The following is a 22,205-nucleotide window of genomic DNA, read 5'->3' as shown; positions in this document are numbered from 1 at the left end:
GTTCCTTAGTCTGTGTGATTTGAGACAGTAAAAGTGTTGCTGATGTCCAAAAGAACGTGTACATGCGTGTGTGGTAAAAGCTTTAGAGCCTGGCTTGTACATTATGTGGACAACTTTACGCACTGGGGCAGACAGCATCTTTTTCTTCTTCATCTCTAAGGGAGGTAAACCTGTCTGCAGAGGGAATTAAAAGAAAGCATACAGTAATATCACAGATGTATCTCACAGCTTGTCTTGCTGATTTAAGACACTTCCTATGAATTGGCTTGAAAGCATCTCCAAAAGTACAGCCTTCTTAAACTATGTTCTCCAGAAAGAATGCTTTTCCCCTTCTAAACACAGGATTTTATGTGCAATACAGGATTATCCTATATAGGTCACTGACACTTCGTGGAAACCTGTGTAAGAAGGGCTATTTAGATAAATAGCTCTATTCCCACACTAAATTTTTTGGCTTCTCTTCCTTTATTGCTAAGAACATTTCAATTGAAACAACATCTTTGTGCCTTTGAGGATCTCTGCTCCTGCTGCCACTTCCCCACCTGGAGCTATAATCCTACACTTGTCACAAACCCAGCCACTGCTGCAGAAGTTATTACAGCTACAATCTGCAGATTACAGCAACTTTTAATAGGGGATAAGCAGCAGGAAAAGGTGAGTTTAAGCAGCAAAGAACCTGCTGGTTCAAAGAGCCCTATTATTAATATTTATTATTTTAAGCATTCATTGAGTGATGTAGAAGATAAAAGAATGAACTGAATGCAAGAACCAAGGAACTGAGTTTTATATAAAACAAGACGATGGGAGAGCATAAAGAACGAGCATAGTGTCTGGGGAGGAGGGGAGCCAAAGAAGAGGTAGTAACAGCAAGGGAAAAAAGCCACACCTTTTATCAACAAGATGTTCATAATAGTAAGAAGTATGAAGAGAATTAAAGAATTCCTCAGTGTCTAATCAGAACTGTTCCCCATAGGGGATCATCTGAGCATTATTACAAGTCATTGGCATATCTTTAAAGAATGGAGCTTTGATCATAAAAAGCAAGTGTGTGGAGGGGGGGACTGGAACAACAACAAAAGGAAATGCAACTGCATCACCCTGTGGTACGAGGGCAAAATCCAGCCCTGGACAGACGCTTTACAAAGCTCCAAGTAAATCCATTTAGGCCTTGTGTAAAAGGTTAGAATGAGGCATACTTCTCACTCAGGTCCTCCATCATAGGCAAATTCCTCTTCTTTCTCACAAACCCTTTGCCCCTGTTGCCCCAGAGGGACCCCCAGTTACTACTTCTCTTCCCTAACAAAGATGCAAGCTTGTGGCTTACACCATTTTAAACCTTCACACTTTCAAACAACAACCTATGACGCTTCACAGTTCCAATGCACTTTACTGAGATTAGCTAACAAGAATGTTCATCATACCCACATGCTGGGGGTACTGTCTTAATTTTCACAGCTGGCGAGACAGATGCTCAGAAAAGCAATGTAACTTGCCCAGAGCCAAAGAGGGTCTACAGTGGGCTGATGTTAGTGATGCTGGCATTTGCACTTCTCAGTTCTGAGCAGTAAAATCAGTGATAGGACTTGGGAGTGAGAGTCCAACTCCGCTCCCAATGCCCTCTGCTTCCCAAGCCTAGTGCAGAGCTTCAAAGCTGTTCCCAAAGAGCATCATGTTACAGAAATACTACAAGAAATCCACTACAAACTGAAACTTGGAACTATCTGCAGTGGTATTAACAAAAAAAATTAATGTTTTTAAACTAAACTCTGATTCTTCTCCTGCCAAGCCCTCCCCACTGCAGTATCAAAATATGAACACACAAAATGCAAAGCATGAAACCTTCTGCTCCTTTCAGCACGGGGGGGGGGGGTGGGGGGGGGGGAACGGGACACACAAAACAAAACAAAAAACCCCCTCTTAATCCAGCCAGTCTCTTGGAAGCCCTATTCTTTCTTAATCTCATCAGACTGTTGTTCCTGACTGATGTTTCCCTTAACATTTACAAGAAGAGAAACAGTTTTTAATTGGCAAAGCATCACTGTAGGCTGAAATCCTTATCAGTTTGGAAGTCTTTTTTCAAGACTGCAACCCAGAGTCATTCATCACATCAGCAAGGTATTACATTGTGAATTCTCAGGCTGCCAAAGCAAAATGTAGGTCAAAGAGATCTATTGGTGCTTCCAGCCTTGTGCCTCGAGCATTTCCAGAACTAGCTCTCAGCTCTTCCTGTATCTTCTTCTGAAAAACAGCTTGGTGCAACTCTAGAAGATCCCTGTTACGTGTCTGTGCGTCAGCATATTCCCATGGGAAGCAAAAGCTTTGTTGATCAACACAAAATAAGCGCCTCATTCTAAGCAGCTCCGAGAATCCCCTCTGACATTAACAGGAACAAAGGGTAGTCAGCAGTTCAAAAATACATCAGATCCAAAGTCCACTCCTCTTAAGAACATGTTGAGACATTCAATCCTTTATTCTCAATTATTTCTCATACATGTCCACTGTAGATCCACCACATTATTATCAAGTCCCACCAATTATTATCAGCCAAGACTGACATCAAAAAGCCTGCTGTTTTCAAACGATTACAGAAATAAGTACATCAACAACAGTGATCGTGACTCCCATTCCAAAATCCACTGAATTTCCATACTGCTATCTCATTCACCCTGGCAGCAGGTTTTGAGAAGTTCATCTGAAAGGTACACACAGGTCCCAGAGACTTCCATGAGAAACAGAGGTTCTCAGAGGGTCTGAGAAACCAGCCAGTATAGGCATAAGCTCTCTCTGTACAAGAAGATCTGGTTCTCTTCGTTCCCCAAGAAAATGAGATATGCCATCAAGTGAGCCAAGAACAAACCCTGCCGTTGCTTTCCCAGCATAGCGTGTTCTGGTTCAGTGCCCTGTGAGGTCCATGTCTCAAGAACAGGCGAACTGCCAGTCAGTTCATTTAGAGCATTTTTCCTGAAGAAGCGTAGACACCATCATTTAGTGCAACCTTTGTTACTCTAAAACTCCCTCCTCATAGACTGTCATACTCTGAGCTTTTCATAAGGAGTAAATAGAGTAACTGTTTCCATAATAACGTTAAAAATACCCCAACAGATTAAATTCAACAGATGAAACAGGGCCATAAATACGTATGTCTAGCAACGTGACCAAAATCACCCTTCTTCAAACTGGGCATTGGGCCATGAAAAAAAGCTGCTAGCATTACAATTTCAGTGCTGAGCCTTATGAGAAGCACAGAGCTGCAGAAACAGTCAGTACTGTAATCATGCACGATATATACAGCCTGAGCTGCAGCCACGGCCTCTAAGCTCCCGAGGCCCTGCCCGGCTGTGCCACTGACCCACAGTCAACAAGTCACCATATGGTCCCATACCCCATGCCGCTCATCTGTCTGTTGGCTTTCCAGACATCTGGGATGGCAAAAAATGTATTTAAAGCTGTTTATGACTCAAGTGAGAAGTCTGAAAGAATAAGAGCTATTATTATCTCTGCTATACTACATGACTTTTCACATTAGCAGCTTGGTTCAGTTCCACTTCCCCAGGATCAACAACCACTGTAAGGTTTCGTCCTGACACTAACATCACAGACATCAGGGGTAAAGAGGATACTGGTTACACTGCTTCCAGAAGACTGACTAGGGCAGACTCCAGATCACACCACAGACACTCCAAGAAAGTCCCCCTCTAACATAGCTATGCACCAACTAAATGAGGGAGACAGAAGGGCAGGAATAGAGATGAACTAAACACAGGCAATCAACAGCTGAGCTGAGCAAGCTCAGACCTAAGCCCTAATTCACAAAGTCACGCAGCCCCTTTAATAATCACAGAAACAAGTAATATCAAGCACAATGGAGGAGATTCAGTTTCAGCACTGTTTATTTCATCAAAAGCATCCTCTGTTTCTTCCTGAAGAGATACACTGGTCTAAAAAATATGAACTTCATTTGGGTTTAAGAATTGACTCTTCTACAGTGACCTTGCAATTTATTTCTCAAGTAGCTGGAAACTTCCATTTTAGACCAGGTTTATTCAGTAAATATATAGCAAAGGGAACATCCTGATGGCCAAAAAAAGCCCCAAAGGACGAGAACCCCCAGAGACTTACCAATCGTTGGAAACCTTGTTGGAGGGACTACACAGACGGGAGGGATCCAGGGCAGAAACAAGACCCGTACTAAAAACCTGTGATAGTCAAAAACCCACTTCCATTGTCTTTAAGGACAATGACAAGATACTGGGTTTGGGTCTCTTCTAGCTGAATTTGGTGAGGGTAAATTGACACCACATGAATACTCTCATTTTTCATGCAATATCCGCTGCATATTAGTCCACAAAACGCGAAGCATTCACATCAGGCATGTGGTCATCCAAAGCTTCCTGTATCAAGACACCTGCCAAGGCAATTCAGATCCAAAAAAATCACAGATATACAACTCGTCAGGATACTGAGGCTCTCTGCCTCTAGCTCTGAGGAAGACCAATGAAGGAAAGCACCTCCAGCACAGCTCCACTGCCCTGGAAGAGCACATGCTGCTTCTTATAAACTTTGGGGAAATGGAAATCCTTCAAGCCCATTGCTAGAGAACAGAAGGTGGCAGAGGTGCAGAAGCAAATCCCATTTGGGGTCAATTTGTAAGAGTACAACAACTTTATCATTTGTTTCTTTAAATCTTATCTGTGCAAAAATAAATAAAAACATGCTGACAAACTAGTTTAACAGCTGGTGTGGTTAACAAAAAAAGATCAATGCACCGCCTTCCTATAGACACTTCTTTCAGTCTCAGATAATTTATACTAAATTAGCCCATGATAGATCTTTACCAATGCACAAATGATAAACAGCAAAGCAGCTGTTAAATGCTTCAAGGGGGGGGGGAGGGGGGGGGGGAGGAAAAAAAGTCCCGTCAACTATTTGGTGGGCACTAAATTCACCCGAATCCTCTGGAACTAAGGGAGAGGATAACTCATTCACCATTCTGGAAACTCAAGACTGCAAGAGCAGTGAAAAGAAAGTAAGAAGCGTTGGTGTAGGGGAAGGAATGGACACAAGAGGAATGCTGAACTGTGCAGTCATGAGCAATGGTAGGACCAAATGCAACTCGGCTGTCATATCAATTACAAATGAGATAGCAGCGACCATCAGAAAGCAAAGATCTAGACATCTGGAACATATCCTCATATGAAATACAATTGAAGTCCAGCAGCCTTCCCAGTGCTGAGAAATGGTGGGAAGGGAGGGAATGGACAACACAAAATAATTTAAGGAAGTTTTAGAAGGAATAAGCATCATGAGAAAGAATGGACTTTTCTGAACTGATTTTTCTGCACAAACTTTTTATTTCTTTATTTGCTACTTCCAAGTAAGATTAGCAATCATTTCCGGGGGGGGGGGGGGGGGAGGGGGGGGAACTCCTAAGTAGCAGCTTAAAAGGGAATGAGCAATTTCAGATCCCAAACAGCTCATTCCTATGCATCTTGGGGGAGAAATACACAGGCTTTGCCCTCTCATGCCAATACATTACTTGGTTTTGATTCACTATGTTAAACTGAAAACTAAAGACCACCACTTCCCAAAGCAAGTTATTTCCAACCCTCACTGTAGTACTTGGGTTTATTTTTTTCCTCAAAACACAAGAAAAATGGATCCAAAATCTTTTCCTCACATGTTATTGATAAGTCAGTTTAAGTTAAACACACAAATAAAAAAATCGTACTAACATTAGTCAAAAACTCTTGAAAAAAGCAAAAGTAGAGACTATCTTGCAACAATACCTCCAAACAAGGACTGCTTCAGCAGCCTCACAGGATTAACAAGGAGTATGGATGTTCATCTGTTTTAATTATAGCTCCCAAACAGACCTTGGACCTACTACCACCTCATGCAATGACTCATCTTCAAGATGTCAAGAACTACACACTACATCACATAACTCTCCAAATACAACTTGGGCCACCATCTGCTTATTTATATACCTTAAGCCTCAATTTTGTAGCATCTGAACTTCTCTTTTCAAGTCCTTCCTCATCTAAGACCCACAGCCCCATAAATCCAGTAGCTTCTGTTCCCAGAGCAGTTGCGTCTGTTTTCCCGCAGCCTGGTGAGAGCAGACAGGACTTGAGATAATTAAATAAAAACACAGGAACTGCATTATTTATTTTAAAGAAAAACGTGTCTTCTAGGAAGAAAGTCCTTTATTTGGGCAAATCTGTAAGCTGTTTATCAGCTTAAACTCATTATCTGCCCATATGGTCTTAGCACTGTGGTTTAAAAAAAAAAAAAAAAGGGCATGCATTAGCTGATGAAATGTCATCTGCCCTTATGCCAGAAACTAGTATTTTTGCATTGATGTCAAATTAGGATCCTTGCCACCAGTGAAGGGCTACCATAAGAATAGTCATAATATTTTAATTATGAAAGGATCTTACAGAAGGCAGCAAGGAAGGCAGAGGCGAAGCAAGAAAACCCATTCACAAAAATACGAAGTCACTTAATTCACTTTTTGCCTCCTCTGCTCTAGTTCTTTTTGTTTGGGGAGGTGGGGTGGGAAGAGAGCAACCTAACTGAAAAGAAAAAAAAAAAGGGCAAGAAAATGAGATGCTAGAGCCAATAAACACACATCAAAGCCTGAGATGGCTCTGCTTCAACTGCCTACAGTATTCAACATGGGATAGATTAAGGCAAGATAAGAGGTGCTAGGAGGGAAAATACTACCCCTACAGCAGTGCAGACCCTCTCTCTCACTTGCTCAGCCCTAACGCTGACAGAACACCAAGATCCCAGCCAGCTCTACTGCGCTGAAAGCAGCAAGCACACGATAGACCCAGTTTTACAGAAACCCAAATTTGTCCACCATCGTCTGCTGTCAGGGTCTAGCTCCACGCAGTGAGGTGGTTTGAAGCCCTTCCCGCTTCCCCATCGAGCCACTGCAGCGGAGCGGGAGCTGGGTTTATTGATTCTGTGAGTCACAATTAGCCACGGGACGCAGGACCAAAGGTTTAGCACAGGACATTAAACCTGACTGTCTGAGCTGTCAGCTTGGTTATTCCAAGAAGAGAGAAACAAATTGAAGTCACAGTAACAGATGTTACTCATGTTTTATGAGCCGCAGTATTATTCCTGGTTACAGATACAGTTTCTACCTTTTAAAACAGACCTGCAGTGCTGCATGTATGAAATTATTTGGATTAGACAACACACAGGCAACTTGGCAAAGGACTTAAGGATAGCTCAGCATTTTCATACGCACACAATGATTCCCGTTTCCCTTTCCCCCAGCCCCACCCTGAGAAGTATAATACATGTTAAAGCAGCCAAAAATGAGATCACGCCAGGATAGAGTCACTCGTTGCCATCAGCTGAGGCGAGGATGCAAACACTCAGACCCCACTCCACCTTTGTGAAAAACACACTCAGCCTCTTCTGGGTTTCCACTGTGGGGAAGTTAGGTTGCTGGGATCCATTCTAAGTTTTAAGCGAGCTTGGAAACGGAAGACTGGTGCTCTTCCCAGGGTGTCTTACCCTCACACCCCAGCGGGAATGAAGGGATTTCCCCATAATTTACAAAGGAAATCTGAAATACTTACCCTACGAGCAAAAGCCACCCCCAAGTTCATTTTGCTCCTCCGTACCTACGAGGCAAGCGGAGGGGCGGCCGGCGCTACACAGGCTCTGCTGGAAGAGCCGCGCTGACACGGCACAGCAAGAAAGCCCTCTCGTGGAAACTGCCAGCATCACCCACCCGAGCCCTCCTCCCTCCGAGCCGGTCCCGGCCCCGGCCCCGGCCCCGGCCCGGGGGTCGCGGCGCCCCAGCGCAGCGCGTCCCCCCGGCTCCCCTCTGGGCTGCGGGCTGGCGGCTCGCCTCCGTCTGCCCCTTTCCCAACCCGTTCACCTGCATCTCTCGCGGGTTTAAACACACAGCGACTTGGTAGCTAAGCGGTTCGTGGGAAAGGTCTGCTCTGCAGAAAGGGTGGGACAACCAGTAGAAGTTCCATCTTGATTTTGCTGGCAGCCTGCCATATCTCAGAAAAGTTAAAACTCTTCCTTTCTTCTTCTCGCCCCGCTACGCTTAAATTCACGGCAACTGCGTTGCACGGTATTCCAGCTTACGCCAACAAAAGCTGTACCTCGGCCACAACAAATACAGAAACATTAACTGCCTTCCAGGGAGGGTCGAACATTTGAATCATTTTAACATGCTATACAAATATTTCAGTGAAAGCAGATGATAAAGAAGCGCATCTGTACATTATGCTACACAGTCAAATTTGAAAGATTATCCCCAAATTATGAAAAAGACAAAGAACGCACCTATTTCTCCCAATGACATCCCTATCTCATGCTCTCAGTTTGTACACTTTCAAGACAGAACAACTGCCGCTCCTTACAAAAGCACTGGATGCCAAAATAATCATTTTACTGGTGGAACCCATCAAACACTTGGATACATCCTGTTGCATTAAGACAACTCTTTAATAACTCCACACACTTTTTACCCACTCGTAAAAATCCAGGGCAAGCCTGTGCTCACAATTTCTGTATACCCAGCCAGGCACACAGCCATCTCCAGCACACTTCTGCCCGAGTAGCTTTGGTAGCCACTGGCTATTCAGTGAAATACATGCCTAGAGTCTATTAATTGTGTTCAAATTTTCTCTTATTATAGAAATACAAGCAGTAATCAGGCTGAGTTTACTAACTGCCGAGAGAAGTCCTAGAGAAAAAAGAAATTATAATTACCAAACCGACTTCACAGAAAACCACCCAAGTACAATGCATCTGAAAACGCTGCCTACTCGCTCACTCCAACATTTAAATACAAAAGTTATGAGAAAACTTTAAGTGCCCAGCTGTACAGTTTATAAACCCCACACATCCCAGTGGGGTGGTACCTCACTAACATGTTGCTGGAGCTCTAAGTCTCTGTCAGAAAGCAGGGACTGACCCGGGGTGGGGGGATTGCAGGTCGCCCATCAGCAAAGCGTGGAAGAGAAAATTCCTACCGGACCGGACTGCAGTCAGAAACATGGGTTAAATAAAGACACACTCCCACCTTCCTCATCCAAACTTCAGGGGTGGCGGCACACCCCGAAACGCTACAGACGGACGGCGGAGCGCCCCAGGCACCCAGCCGTTCCTCCGCTCGCCTTCACAGTACGGGGGCTGCCGGAGGGGGGCGGGGGGCCATAAAACACAGAAATATCGAGGGCAGGCTCTGAGACTCCCGAGACGTTCCCGGGTACCGACCACGAGAGGCTCCCCGGGGCCCGACCCCGGAGGGGTGTTACCAGCGGGGCGAGCTCAGCTGGCTCGGGCTGCCAGGGGGCCTCCCCGCCAGCTCCCTTGCCGGCGTTACTGGCGGGCGGGCTGGCATTTCAGCCCCGAGAAACTTGCACGCCCAGCACCCCGGGGAGCCACGGCGCTCCCGCACCCCCCCGGCGAAACAACGCGGCGGCGGGGGGCGGCGAGCCCCCTCCCGTGGGTGCCCCAGCCGGCACCCCGCGCGTCCCAGGGCGGCGGGAGGGCGGCGTGCTGCCAAGCCGCAGCCGGCAGCCCTGGCAGGGGGACGGGACCCTCGGCAGGGCTGGCCGAGGAAAGGCTGCCGCGCACAGCCGGGGCACCGAGAAGCGAACCCTGGCTCTTTACCTGCCGGCGGCTGCAGCAGGCTCCCGCGGCGGCGGCTCCCCGGGGACGGACCGAGCTGGGGGCGGGCGGCTCCCGGCGGCGCTGGGCTCCCACTGCCGTGCGCGCCCCGTGCCCGGCAGCCGCGGAGCGCCAGAGCCGCCAGCGCAGCCGGCTCCACCTCCCGGCCGTGCCCCCGCCCCCGCCCCCGCCCGGCCCGGCCCGGCCCGGCCCGGCCCGGCCCGGCGCAGCCCCGCCCGCCCACCACGGCCCGGCCCCGGCGGCTGGGCGCGCCCCGGCCCGTGCCCCGCCGCCCCCCTCTCCTCCCGCCGGCCGCCTGCCCCTCTCGTCTGCCCCGGCCCTCGCCAGTAAACTTCCCGGGTGCCCGCGGCCGGAGTCGCCGAAGGAGGCCTGGGGACTCGTCCTTTGCATAACGTGCCCCGGCGGCGGCTCGGCCGTTTTGGGGTGCGGGAGCGGCAGCCCTGGGACGGTGGCCCGGGGCAGCCAGCCTGGGACCCTCCCCGCCGGGGGGTGAGTCCGGAGCCCGCCGAGCTCGCAGGAGGCACCGGAGGAGGGAGAGCTGCCTGCTCCCCGTCTGCAGGGTGCCCCCCGTAACGCCTGATGGGCTTCTGATGCAGCGGGGGTGATCCCTGGGACGCAAAAGAAAGAGAGCAGGAAGGTGGGAGGTCACTTGTTGACCGGTGTCTTAGTGAGAGCTGCCTAAATGCATTCGGAGTTCTGTCAGAGAAACTGCAAAGAATGACACTGCGGGATTGGAAAGCCTTTCAAAAATGCATACCAAGCCAAATGAAGAGCCCATGTTTGTGACACAGGAAAAGGCAACCCTCCTAAGCCTGGTTTCCTAAGGAAATACGGCTTGTGCAGTTGCGTTCTGTGTGCGTGCCAATAACTTCTGAGCCAGTTAAACAATTTCAATTAAGTTTGACAACTACAAATTGCAGAAAAACAGATAACTGTGTAGAAGAGGTCGTCTCTTTTACTGCTCTTGTGTGTAGGACGGGTGTATCCCGAGTCCAACAGCATCCAACAGACACCAGGGAATCCACAGGGGGTTTTAACTCAACTATCCCATAGGGAAATCACACTTCACTGGTCCTGATGCTCACAAAAGTACTTCCTGGGTTGGAGGGAAAGAAATTGAGGGAGGAAAAAGTGTGCAGAAATAACACTGTTACTCTCAGTAACAATCAATAGCTCAGGAGCAAGGGCTTTAGTAAATTGGACATTGCACTCACATATAACACCAGAGACAGCACTAAAGAATTTGCAGTCCTGCAAAGGCCAGACCCTGCAAGACGGGTCCTGGTGCTGATAAGAAGTCCTGTTTATTTCATGGTGCTCTACAAGATGGGGGATGCGGATCTGGACCCTCAAAGCTTATTAGAAGAACAAGAGACAACACGAGTGTCTAACAGTGCAGTGCAAAGGAAAAAAAGATGCGCCAGCATCTCTGTGTAAATATCTCTGCTAATGCCTCATATATCTGGTAATGAACAGTTACAAGGCTCCCCAGGTGCAGATATTTGTTGGCGTTGGCTTTCTTTTTTTCCTAATGTGATATAAAAATAGGGAGATACACACAGAATTTAACAGTTATGGTCCCAAATCCATTTCTGTGTAATAGCAAAACTAGATTACACAACCAGATCATATTTGTAACGTATGTTTTGTTATAGCTTATTGCTTAAGACAGGCAATCATTTCAAGGTCTGAGATTTTCTTGTACTGTTTGGCCCCATGTTTTTCCATTTCTGTTTCACTATTCATTTATTTGTGTCACAGCATGATCCTACCTCTCCTTGGTCTTTGTGGCAGAGTAGGGGATTTCCATTTCTTTATTAGACACAGTTTGACACGAGATAATAGCCTTGTTCCTCATTTGATTCCTTTGCAAAGGACTCAGAGTGCTATTTTCCAGGAGGCTGGCTTGTCATACCCCTTGAGCAGCAGATCATGGTTCTTTCAGGCAGACATTACATTTGTGCTCTGCAGACCTGTCAAACTGGGCTCCGTTGGTCCTCCCTCTGCACTCCCCCATAACAATCTCACACATTTACCCCTGCACTGTCACAGGACCATTTCATGAACCCACACACCAGGCAATTTTGCTCTGTACCTGGTGAATAAACCATGAAAATGTGTGTGTATCTCTCTGGCCGCCCGACTCCTACCCCTGTTTTGTGGCCTAATGCACAGATCTCATGCAGAGGGTTTCTAGGAAACTGAGCGCGCTTAGTCCTGCCCAAAACATCACAGTTTTAAACAGCTCCAGAGTCTATAGACAAGATCCCTTCCTCATCAGGGACACTCTTGGCATTTTTCCAACAACTGCCCCCCCCCCCCCCCCTCCAGTGACATCATTATTCTGATATTTTGGAAAAAAGTACAGGGCAATGTATCCTAAGACTTGTGTGTGTTTTCTGTTTTCCATCCTGATTCTATGAAACTGTTTTGTAAATGAACAAAAGTCAACTATATGTGACCTCAGCTTTCAAATCTTCCACATGCTCGCATAGACACAATAGTGCTCTTACATGCTCAACTGTGCAATTTAAGGGGCCACTATTGAAAATGAGCTTCCCGAGTTTATAGTGCTTTCACTGTCATGAAGGAACTGCTTTGTGAATCCCTGCCAGCACTGACTTGAGTTTTGCATTTAAAGCTGGGGTTTACATTCTTTGTTATGTGTCAAGGATAAAGTATATCCTCTGTAAACTTAAAGCATAATAGCAACCTTGGGTAAAACCAATTTTACCATAGATAAACTTGCGAGAGGGCTGTTTCACTTGTTTTCTGATAAATACATCACTGAAATGAAATCAGAACAAGGAAATAGTTCTGTGGTTTAGCCCAAAACACTGAAGCCACTTTCTCCTGTTTCAGAAGTGCCTAGAGCTGCAGCCCTCCCACTGTCTGAAGGGTCTGTCCCTTGAATATTACATCATTTGTATCATAATCCAAAGAGTCTCTCCGTTACACTTCTGATAGGCTTGAGTTTTCAGAAGCAGAAACTGCAGTGTTGGGAAGCCATGAACAAATCGGGGCAGCTTCCTTGCTGGTGTAACTGTATGGATTTTGAGATAATTGAATTTCACTCCATACAGCTAACCCATTCCTTATGAACCCTTTCCTGTCTGTGCTTCACATCTTAGTTCTCAACTTCACAGGTTCCCTGTTGCTTCCTTCCCTGGCCTCCCCACCTTTCCTCCCACTTCCTTTGCCTTCAGACTGCTCCCTTTCTTTTCCTATTGTTTTCTCGCAGTAGTTCTACTAACGTCTTTCCCAATTTGCTGTGAAGGCGGATAAAGCAGGAATCTAGCCATGATCCAGCTTGGCTGTGGTTCCTAGAGCTGGACTGACACACAGCCCAGCTCATTGCCGAGGCAGATGGGCAGAAGCAAACTCTCTGGCATCTGCGTGCTGGAACCTGAGTACCAGTCTATTTCCAGATAAACATGGCACATTCTAGGAGCAATCTGTGCTCAGTAGAAATCACACAGTGTTATTAACTCTGCCATGAGACTGAATGGCACTTCTGAGAGTGCAAAACAAACAAGGTCTTAGCCACAAAGAGCTTAAGATGACAAACTGACTGTCTGAACCTGATCACCTGCTCCCAGATAAAGACAGCAGAGTAAGCGATCTTGTTTTTCCAAAATGTCAAGCCCTTGTAGTGCTGACTGAAGTTACACTGATCAGTATGCTCTCTCATCTGCTAACAGACTGCTTTCCCAGGGCTCCTCCATCAGACCTGGGAAAACAGCATGAGGGGGCAGTTGATATACTGGTAGAGAGAGGTTTGTTCAAGCTTCATTATTAAAATCATAATTAAAACCTTGCCAGTGTATTTTTCAACCCAGTTTTGCTTTCCCAGGCTCAGCTGGGAAAACTGAAGCTAAATTATTTGTGAGTTGGTTTCTTTGTCAATATCAGCATTTCCCAATCATTTTCATCCAAGCAACAACTAACATTTTGGAGAAAAAAAAAATCACAGGCTCACATGCAGATCTGCCATGGTAATTTTTTTTTTTTAATCAAGAACTAAGCTGCATTTTGAATATTAATTTACAGATTTATTTTGCCCAACTTTGTTTTCATATTTACTTGATCACGTGGTAACATACATGTATGTTTTTCTGAAGCGAAAAAGCATGTTTTGTCATCATTTCACATATGACCATCTCACGTCTCTCAGACTCACAGACCACAAGATGGGAAGCAGGCTTCTAGGGCAAAAGACATGCTCTTCTTAAGATTATCCAATCCATGAACACCACTTCATGCTCATTGAGATACTCAAATAGGTAGACATAATTTTCCTAAATGCTTTCCTGCCCATCTCCCTCCTTCCTTGTCTTTGAAGTCGCAAGATTACACAAAAGAACTGGCAGTAGTGCCTAAAACGAAAACTCAAGAAGCAACGATGGAATGAACCCTTGGACTCTGCCCAGAAAAATCTCAATTAAGAGAATTCTTTGTAATAATTTTAATATTCAGCATTGAAGGGATACTTTTAAAATAAAATCAACATATTTAAGATGATAGGCATCTCCACTGCTAACAACAGATAATGCTGTATATTACTGAACTGAAAAAAAACCAGAAAATAGCCTGTCCACTGTTTGCTTTTTTTTCTTAAGTTTCCTAAAATGGAGCTTATGCCAAAACCCCAAGATTTCCAACTGCACATCCTTTGAGAAAGTTCTCAACGTTCATATTTCCTCTCAAATTTGCAGCTGAGCTTTTTCTGTACTTCTTGAACCCTGCATGGAAACAAACTTTGTTTCCCACAATCTTTTTAGTAATTTTCACTAAGGACAAGCAAAATGGAGGCCCCCATTGTATCAGAAACCCTGCAGTCCCTTTCCCCTACACATTTAAATATGACAAGAGAGACAAATACAGAGGAACAGTTATCTCCATTTACAAACAGGAAATTGAGGCACAAAGAATGAATGCTGAAGAAGTACTAGAGGTCTGTGGCAACTCCAGGACATGAGCTAGGAGATCCTGGATCCCAGACAAGTGCCTTACTCATCCACACATCTATCTTCAAATGTTTTGACACTTCTTGGCATTTGCATTTCTCTTATAACACAAGGGAGGAGGCTCAAATGCACTTTTAATACTCCAGCTGACACTAAAATTCTGAAGCTATTTGTATTCTCATAAGAATTTACAAAGAACCTTTCTCCTTTCAAAAAAAAGAAAGCTAACAAACATAGCTTCAGGGTTTATTGTTCCTTGAGATGTTCCAATTAAATAACACTTTATTGCACAGTTAGAGTTCTTCATTATTTTTCTGACAAAGATATGGTACGTAGTTCACAGATATCTACAGAGAAAAGGAGTAACTGCCAGGGGGCAGATGGAAGTGTTGAAAACTTCACTTCTGACAACAGTTAGATGGTCACCCTGCAATTTGTTTCAACACAGCCAGTTGTGTTGCCGTAACTTGTTAAACATCTGCTAAAAACATATGGAATCCTCCTGGGGGATGCAAGTTGATGCCATTCATCAAACTATTTCACTGCTTCCCTTCTCCTCAAATGACTCCCTCCAGAGAGCCAACTGAAGCAAAGGATTCTAATGTCTATATGTAGAAAGGGATCCCTAGCCAGCAAAGTGGTGATAGCTCCCCTTGAACCTGGGAGAAGGTCCTATCCAAGCAAATCCTTCTGAAGCACATGTAACATGGTTAAGGAGAGAAACAAAACAGCACGTCATCAGAACATGTCATATCCCACTGGGTCCTTAGGTGAAAGGAGGTAGCATGGTGTCCTATGGCAAAACTATTCTCCATTCTGCAGAAGTTCGTTTACATGGCCACTACCAGGTTAGCTGGGAGATTGCTGCAATTATGACCTTTGGCATGGAAAGACGTCAAGTTTTTCCTGGTATCATGTACAATAGAATTTTATTAAATCCAGAAAGTTGGACTGTCTGCTGTCTAAACACTGGGATAAACACTCATGGCTGTGTAAAATGACTGCAAGAAGGCTGTAAAATGCCACCGCAGTGTCAATGACTTGGAGTGTTATGACTGGCACTCAGTTTGCATGGTGTAAAGGTTGCTGGACATCACACATGATCCCAGAATTTTTCATTATCAAATTCAGTGCCTTAAGTGGGGTATAGCTTTAAAGACCTGGACCAATCTCCAGTGACAGATGGAGATGTTATATCCTAACTAGTCCATGAAGCAATGATTGGATGGTGATGATACTATAACCTCATTGGGATAGCTGTCGAAAAGTACACAGCTTTCTTTTGTTCCCAGAAGCTTCTCTATTTTTTCTTAGTTATGCTACTTTCTTTAATAAAAGACAGTACTTCTCTGCAGACCTCTTTTCACTTGTCATTCACCCCCCTTCCAAGCATACACACAGCCAGGGCAGAAACAAAACTGCACAAGTTTTGCTTCTTTTTCCTCAGTCTCAAGAGTCCTTCTGTGCATGTGTGCGTAAGGCAGCCCTGTTCTTCTGTCATAGAGCATCCATGCTGGCTATAGGAGCTGTGAAATTGCTGCATGCTGCATGGTGGGATTGAGGCAGACTTGGTGCTAGGTTAAGATCAGTTGTTCTTAAAAATGTAGTAATAAAATGAATGGTCCTTGTGCACCCTTCACCAGGCACTAATTAATCACCCTCCCATTTTTACAAGTGAGAGCAAATGAATGCCAGGAATATTCAGTGATTTCCCCAAGTGGGCATCAGGATTAGAATTTAGGGCTCCTAACCTGTGATCAAACCACATGATTGCACCTCTGTCAGCTACTTCAGACATGAGGTTTCTTTACCTGAAGATTAAAACCCTTTCACTGTCTGGACACTCATTAGTTGGAACGACTGTTGTACAAATATGGTTATTTTACAGCTTGAAAATATGGATTCTTGCAGGTCACTGTGGAACACACGTTGGAACTATGTGAGTCCCTTATCTGACTGATACCTGCTGTGAATGTTTTAAACAACATTGTGAGTTACTAGCTGCTGTTTCCTATCAGGAAGAGATAAACTGTGGATTTATTAAAGGTTGGAGCCAACTCCCCCCCTGCTTTTACTAGACTGATTTCAATGAAATAATGCCAAGGACACATTCTCTTAGCTAAGTAGCTCTTAGCCACCTACTGAGATTAACTTATTGTACATACATCACAAAAGCTTACAAAGCAAGAGAAAAGGAGCATCTCCTTGTTTCCTGTTTTTTTGAACCACCCTCAGAGAAGGATCCAGAATCTAGATTCGGTTTGAAAGATCCCCAAGACACTCTTCCAGTCTACTAGAAGGTTAAGTCCAGCAAACCCTTGAAACCTGAGAAGTATGGAAAGCCTGGCAAAGGCTCTGAAGCCTCCTTCTCCTCCCCCTTGTTGTAACCAGCCCATTTGCGCAGCCTTTCATGCCATGTTTTGGCACTTGTGATCCCGGCTGTGATAACAAATTGCAGAAGTGGCTGTGAAAGTTAAAAAAATTAAGAAGAAAATGTTAGCTGGACTTTTCTGAAATCATGAAAAGTACAGCTGAGTCAAGAGTAAGGAGTTTAGAGGGGAACAGGTGTTTGCCCAAACCACTTCTGCAGCACTGCTTTTAAGACAGTTTCAATTGCTCTAGTAGAGGTGGTGCAGAGGATAAGAAGCAGTGCAAGCCCTCAGGTTAGCTCCTTCTGTGCAGTCTGCAATCCAGTCTGTACATCTCCATCTTCCTCCTTCTCAGTACATGTTTCACAGCCTCTCTCCTGCTTTCATCTCCTCTTCTTTTCTCTAGGCTCATTTTCTCTCACTGTCTCCAGCCCTGTTGTGTTCTCTGTAGGACTTTCACTCTAATTCTTTACTTTCCCCCATGTATCCCTGTGATAACCCCTCACTCACTCACTATCCGGTCTCTATGTTGTCCTCCGGGTGATCTCATTTTTGTTCCACAGATAAAGACACAAAGCAGAGAGTGAGTCGGGAGGGGCGGGTCAGAGACAGACAGAAGGGGCTTTTCTCTTTAATCTGACAGAATGGGGGCAAATACCTCTGTCTCAAGCAGAAGCAATGGCATGTTAGAAAGGATGAGAATGGAAACTCTGCCTTTCTTGGAAACAGCCACTGAAATGAAGCAATAGTTTTGGGAAGCCCAGGGTACCGATAGAGCAGCTGGTCTCCCTCCATCTGGGATTTGCTGTGTTCCAGGGCTATAATTAGGCAAACAGAGAATTTGCCAACCAAGGCTTTATTCAATGTGCCAGGGAGCAGCCATCCCTTCACCTGGGCTAGAAATGGCTTCACTAATGTGCAGCATGTGCACGAGTCACTAAAGAGCCTTCACCCTTCATCAGTCAGAGAAGTGCAGTTGTGTGTGCAGCAGGACCAGCAGAGGCACAGGGATGGCAAGCTATTAAGAATGAAGCCTAATGGCCCCTTGAGAGCATTGGGAGTGGGGAAATAAAATAAAATTAAAAAAACCCTTCACCTGAATTTTAATCACACCCAAGGGAAGACATGAGATTTAATACAAAACATTACACAGCTGCTTTGCTACACGAGATTAACTTCATGTAACAGGATGAATAAAAATATTCCCACTCCAACTTTCTGAAACATTCTGCCCTGAGGCAGTGAGAGAAATGGCACAGAATGCAGAATGAGGCAGGGAGATGAGCGAGAGATGCTTTTAAGCTCTGTGCAAGTCACCCATCCAAAGCTAGGCTCTGACACAAATCTCCTTCAGCATCTCAAATTAATAATTCATCCTTAGCTGGGCGATCATTACAAGATCTCTTTTTGTAGACAGACAGTCAGAGAGAACAAATGTAAGAATTAATGCCGGCTGGCAATACTGTGAATCTTTGAAAGCAACAGGCTATGGCAGCACTTCTTAGGTTCTCCTAGTGCTATGCTTAGAGCCTGGGCATCTGCAAAAGACCGTAAATGTGCGTGTATGAGGAGTGACCCACTTCTGCAATTGGAAGTTGGAATGCCTCCCAGATGCACACATGATGTTTTGGCAACACAGAGAGAGAAGTTCAAGGAAACTAGGAAAAGGGTTCAGAAGAGGAGTGTGAACAAGAATACCAAAGCAGCAAAACATCTACTTCTAAACTCTTCGTAATCAGTCATCCAAGATGAGCTGCTATCAAGGTCACAAGAGATCTTTGTGGTAGAAATGAGGCAACTTCCCTCAGCCACCAAGAGAAGTTGTAAGCTCACATTGCAGCCTGTCAAAGTCAGCAGGGACTTCGTCATAAATTGATTTACAAGAATATCAGCTGGAGATATAACCTTTTTACTTTTCAAGCTGTAGAGTAAATGCATGTCCCTTGACAAGTAACTTTCTCTGGTAACCCCATCAACCATTTATGAAGCAAGAGTGGTATTTCCTTAGTGCTCAGCATGACAGCCAGCGTGCAATTCACAAAATACACCTCCATCCATAATCAACAATTTCTAAAATTAACTGTTTCCTATTCCTGATAAAAATTATCAGAAACATGCAACTGATCATTGTGCACATTTTGCACTTATCTTTTTGGGGCAGCAGTCCCGTTAGGTCCTGGAAATTAAGCAGCTTCTAACACTGACTAGGCCGTGGAAAATAAACCCAGATCTCAACAATTGCTATGAGTCAGATGTGATTTTCTTCTTTTACGCCAGGTGAGAATTCACAACTTCAGTGTGATGCCAGTCATAGAAATAAGCAAAACAGAGAGTTGCCTAGGACAGCAGCGTGCTCAGGGGCAGCGTGCTGCCTACTTAGTCTCTGCGGGAGCTCTGGAAAGGCAGGCTGGCGGTGGCTGCGGCTGTTCAGACAGAAGTCAGGGTTATTCGGAACAGATGCAGCAGTCACTTACCTGATCTCTCTCAGGTGTCTGGCAGCAGTAGTTGTAGCAATCCCAGTTCCCCAGTGCTCTCCTCTTCAGCCTGCAATTACAGTTGCACCCTTCCCGCTACTCTTGTCTGTGGAAAAAGCAGTCTTGTGCCAGTCCCTCATCTTGGGGGCTGAAAAATTCAACTTCGTCCGTGCTGTTGAGAAACCTTGAGTCACCCCCAGGCAGTGGTGATGCTCTGCAGCTGGAGGTGTTCTGAGTGAGATGTAAATCAAGATACATGGTCATAAAGCAGCTAGCGACAAGTCTTGGAGGCAAAAAAAGGTGTTATCTTTAGTAACCAGGCCAAATGCCAGCTCCAGCTAAGATAACAGACATTCTACTGACTTCCTGCAATTTTCCTTCAGTGAAATATTATCCTCTTTACTTCCTGCCAGAGTGTCATTTAACATTAACATTTAACACTGCTTTGCCAGTCTACCATGATTCACTCAAAGGAAGCTGCATTTCAGTAAAGACTAAAGTAACTCCACTACATTAGAGATGCATCCAAACTGTGAGATTCAGAATGAGATTTTTATATATATTCAAGAGGCTGCATGAATTCAGTGGTTTAGTTTAATTTCGGTCAGTGAAATTAGCAATAATCCTTTACTGTAGGAAAAAACAACAAACCAGTTAAACACATGGATGACATGAGCATTCCTGTCTGTCTCCAGAGAGTAAATGTTACTAAAATAATTTCTTCAGAACAATAGCAAGACCCTCTTCCTATAGCACCCTGATCTCGGGTTCCAGCAGCCACTAATCCTATCACGTGGGAACAACTGCTGCTTCTAGAGACTGCACTGAAGTGCTCTCCAAACAGCAGGTACCAGCCAGTTTCCACTATCTTTCATCATGATAGCTACTGGGCCATATCTACACCAACATTTGCTGCACATATTGCAGTTCTGCCTCAACAATGCTTTGCAGACACCATTAGGTGATACAAATGCTTTGTCATAACATATCACTTGAACCCAAGATAAAACTACACCAAAGCAATTTATCCCTACCTGTATATTTGCACTGGAATATGCCAGTGTACCTGAGGAAGACGGAACAGCTCCCAAAGTAGGCAGGAGGAACTGTTGTTTTTCTGTTCACAATGGGTTTCCTCATCAATCAGGCATGTTCATTAAAGCTTGCTTCCTTTAGGAGGATCACTATAAAGGGCAACTATGGAGGAGGAAAAGGAGTACAGACTTATGACTTGCCATCTTCCAGGATTTGTCCTGAAGATTAATTGAATCCACCACTTTAATGAGGCTGAGTCCCCACTGAATGGGTGACCAACGTCCTCACATTCTAGTGTGACTTCACAATAACAAGACATCCTCTCTACACATGTAAGGCTGTGTCTTTCACAGGAGCATTAGGTACAGAGCACAAATCACAGGCCAAGGAGGAAAGGCATAGCTATTCACTGAAATTCAGGTAGTGTCAGAGCCTCAGGATCTGTAAGGCCAGTCCTGCTGTAGCTAATAGGCAATTTCTCCATCAAATGTCACACTGTTCATATGTTCCTACTTCTCCCTTTCCTCCCAGAGCGCTGATGGTGGTGTTGATGGAGGTGGGACTACAGCCAGCTGTTCTCTGACATGAGGTGTGCCAGGCAGTGGAATACTGCTCTCAGCTCCAGAAGCTGTCAAAGCCATCACGGTTTTATATTCTGTGGAAGTAATTAGGGACTCCCCATTGCTCCTCCACTCGCCTCCCATTTGTAGGGCAATCACATCAGACTAGAGTCGTGCTCAGTCAACACTGCCAGCCTTCCCTGAAGCCAGTGGGGACTATTAAGAGAGGTTACTGGGGCAGATAGAATATTCCCTACTAGAACACACACGCAGAGCCATAGATTTTGCCCTTGAACATAGCCTGTGGCAATTTCCAGCAGATAAATGAAAGCTGCTATCCTCACTGATTTTTTTTTTATAATTATTTGCATCACCTCTTGCTTCTAGTCATAGTGATCCCATCTCCAGTCTGCGGTAGAGACACTCATTCATTTTTTATCTTCCCTATTTGCCTGATTTTCTCCATTCACTGGCTCACCCTCTCCACAACTAGTGCAGGGATACAGAGCCTTTGTGCTAAGGGAGTCTGGAAGGGGAGCTGCTGTTGCTCACCAGGCTCCTTTTGGTAAGGTTTGCAAGGAGAAGGGACTGGCTCTGAAATGGTTAAGCAGTTTTCTTCAGCTAGCTTTGGTCCTTCCCTCACCACCAACAAACTGGACTTGCAGCTCAGAGACATAGGCTGAGCTCATTTTATCCTCCTGCAACAGGCAAAAGCCTTTATGATGCAGTGAGTTTCTTAGGCAGTGGGCTTCCCACTGTCACGTGAGGCTCACTGGGGGATCAGGACCCATGAGTTTTGCCAGGATGAAAAGCCAAGCTCTTGCAGTTTCCTGCCTAATAGCGGATCCCTCTGGCAGAGTCCTTGCCCTCCCCCCCGGTGAACTGCCACTGACCCAGCGAATTCAATTAGTATGGTTCTTCCTTTATCAAACAAGCCCCACATGGCCCAAACCAAACATGGTGTATTTGAAAACAAATGGATTGAAACGGCCCTAATCTACTCAGACACTGTCCTTTGCATGTGTTCCCTCCGATTCAGCCTACCCACAAATACAATCAGGGAATCATCAGGATCCCATCTGGTCTGCGAGAGGAGAGGGGAGTCTGACACCCTGCAGAACAGAG

The 22,205-nt window shown here is 45.3% G+C and overlaps 1 protein-coding gene across 11 annotated transcripts in view; it reads right to left on the bottom strand.

Annotated features, from left to right (window-relative positions):
- Window positions 1-22,205, bottom strand: part of TSPAN18 (tetraspanin 18) — a 169,991-nt gene that overhangs the window by 115,412 nt on the left and 32,374 nt on the right. For 4 of the 11 annotated variants that reach the window (XM_072865001.1, XM_072864989.1, XM_072864992.1 and 1 more), the window contains one exon: window positions 19,486-19,716. The exons of 4 other annotated variants lie outside the window; for them this stretch is intronic. The gene's annotated coding sequence lies outside the window, so the exon portion shown is untranslated. Of the gene's footprint in view, window positions 1-9,657; window positions 9,789-19,485; window positions 19,717-20,519; window positions 20,604-22,205 lie in introns of those variants that run through there. 3 more of the 11 variants (XM_072864990.1, XM_072864993.1, XM_072865000.1) reach the window with 3 other exon arrangements.

This window comes from Ciconia boyciana, chromosome 6 (genome assembly GCF_034638445.1).
Source record: "Ciconia boyciana chromosome 6, ASM3463844v1, whole genome shotgun sequence".
Classification (NCBI taxonomy): domain Eukaryota; kingdom Metazoa; phylum Chordata; class Aves; order Ciconiiformes; family Ciconiidae; genus Ciconia; species Ciconia boyciana.
This window is presented reverse-complemented; position numbering and strand designations above follow the sequence as displayed.